Source organism: Myotis yumanensis, unplaced genomic scaffold, assembly GCF_028538775.1.
Source record: "Myotis yumanensis isolate MYYU_CA2020_CCGP unplaced genomic scaffold, mMyoYum1.0.hap1 SCAF_9, whole genome shotgun sequence".
NCBI lineage: Eukaryota > Metazoa > Chordata > Mammalia > Chiroptera > Vespertilionidae > Myotis > Myotis yumanensis.
This window is the reverse complement of record NW_027223760.1, coordinates 82232374-82234651: the sequence shown is the minus strand read 5'-3', so window position 1 is coordinate 82234651 and position 2278 is coordinate 82232374. Positions and strand designations below refer to the sequence as shown.

Here is a 2278-nt window from a genome sequence, read left to right as displayed (position 1 = left end):
GTCCATTTCCTGCTGCTCTCAGCACTCTGCCCTCCAGGCACCCGCCTCCCTGCCGGCCTCCGGCACGTCCTCCACAGGGAACCGCTCAGGGCGCTGCCCGTGCGTCCCCACCGGCACACGGCTCAGCACACGGCCACCGTCACTCCCTCCAGGAGGCCTGCTCCGCAGCTGCAGGAACCCGTCCCATGGCCCGTCTTGTTTGATCCATATCCTCACCGACACCCCGACCTGGATTATTTTGAACTAAATATCAGCGATTATCTCTTTTCACCCTTAAATGTTTCAAAAGTTAAGGTTTTGGGGGTTTAAAAAAATAACCACAATACCTTTATCACAGCTAAAACATTAACAATTTCTTAATGTTATCCAATATCCAGTTAGTGTACACATTCCCCCCCCCCCCCCATGAGCACTTGAACAACACACTTTTTTTATGTTTGTTCCAATCAAAATTCAAACAAGAATCTCTCTTGTTTATTTTAACTCTATTCTCTCTCTCTCTCTCTCTCTCTCTCTCTGTCTCTCTGCCTCTCTCCCCTTCCCTCCCTCTCCTTGTCTCTCTTTTCCTTCCTTCCTTCCTTCCTTCCTTCCTTCCTTCCTTCCTTCCTTCCTTCCTCTTCCCCAATTTATTTGTTGAAGATAGTGAGTGGCTATTCCTATAGAATTGAACATATTTTAGATGTTGTTGACTATGCACTATCCTCTATATTTCCTAGAAACTCATAATTAAATCTAGATTTTTGATCCAATTTAAGTTCAAATACTTTTAAGTATGTTTTTATTGATTCTTTAGAGAGAGAGGAAGGGAGAGAGAAAGAGAGAGATAGAACCATCAATGATGACAGAGGATCATTGATCAGCTGCCTCCTGCATGCCCCCTACTGGGGATCAAGCCCTCAACCAGGCATGTGCCCTGACCGGGAATCAAACCACTGACCCTTTGGTGCATGGGTTGATGCTCAACCACTGAGCCACACCTGTTGGGCTCAAGTTCAAGTTTTTATTAAAAAAATACCATGGGCGATGTTATGTAGTTCCATCGCCAGGCACACATGTCAGCCCGCCTCCCTCTGGGGCCGTTGGTGGACAGTAACGTGACAGTTCCAGCGAGGCCTGGGCCTGTTATTCATCAGGGACGGAAAGATGTTGATATTCAGCTCTACGTGTCCTTCCTCAGGCTGTTTCCTGGAAGAGACAACAGGGAGTCAAGAAACAGTCGTCCAGGTTTGGATGAGGTCATGGGGTTGGGGGGGGTGGTAATGCAGACAGCCTTGGGGATACCAGTGCTCCAGAAAGAAATGAAAGCCGAAAAGGAACGTGAAACATGAAAGTCCTCAAGGGGAGAGGAGGCAACAAGAAAACCAACACACAAGATACTTTTCAACAGCGGGACGCGGGCGCAGTGCCAGATGTCACCAGATACCCAATGAGATGAGGGACAGAACCATCTAGAAACAGCAGCAAGAAAGGAGGCGCCCCCCCACAATGCACTGTTGTATTTGAAGAAAGGAACGGAATTCATGTTCATTTACCCCTGATGTGCCACCTGCCGCCTCCTGGCTGCCTCCTGGCTGCCTCCTGGCTGCCTCAGGGAAGCTGACTGTGGGCTGCTGGGCAGGGCCGGTGTGTCCTGCCCGGAGGGCTGCCGTCCAGGTGGAAGGAGCCGTGGGCAGTGGGTTCTCGCTGTCCCGTGATGGACCCATGGCCAGGACGGCGGGCCAGTCTCCATGTGGGACAGGTGAGCCCCTGGAAGTCAGCACGGGCGATGCCGGGCGGTGTGAAAACTGCTGCGGAAGGAGTGGTTGTGCAGCAGAAAGGAGCAAAGGTGATAAGAAAACTGCCATTCCCTTTCTCGTCAGTTACGGTAAGACAACAACGTGAACCTGCTTCCGCATGACAAGGACGGAGAGAGCCCAGCCCCAGCCCTGCGCCTGCCAAGTGGATGAACGTAAGGCAAATGACGTAAGACCCTGAGCTGTTATCATTGATTATTAATTATTATCATTTGCATAAGACCTGTACAGTAGAGATGGCATTTCCCATCTCAGAGTTTGTGTTGGGAAAAAATAGCTATTTTTTTAAAAACGATCAAAGAACCACATCCGAAATGAACGCTCTAATCCTAGAGTTTTTAGAAGTTTAAACAACCAGTCCAAAGGTCATAGCCGGGTGGCGGCTGGGCAGTGAGTCCGCTCAGCTCCGAGTAACCGTCCTGGCCCCGAGCCCCTCCCCCTCAGCCCCCTCCCTCTCAGCCCCCTCCCCCTCAGCCCCCTCCTCC

The 2278-nt window shown here is 50.7% G+C and overlaps 1 long non-coding RNA gene across 1 annotated transcript; it reads right to left on the bottom strand.

Moving 5' to 3' along the window:
* Positions 1-997: 997 nt before the first annotated feature.
* LOC139017046 (uncharacterized) lies at positions 998-1863 on the bottom strand. Its single transcript, XR_011472750.1, has 2 exons — positions 1533-1863; positions 998-1185 (listed from the first exon to the last, which is right to left on the bottom strand). It is a non-coding gene; the product is annotated as an uncharacterized lncRNA (long non-coding RNA).
* Positions 1864-2278: the final 415 nt, after the last annotated feature.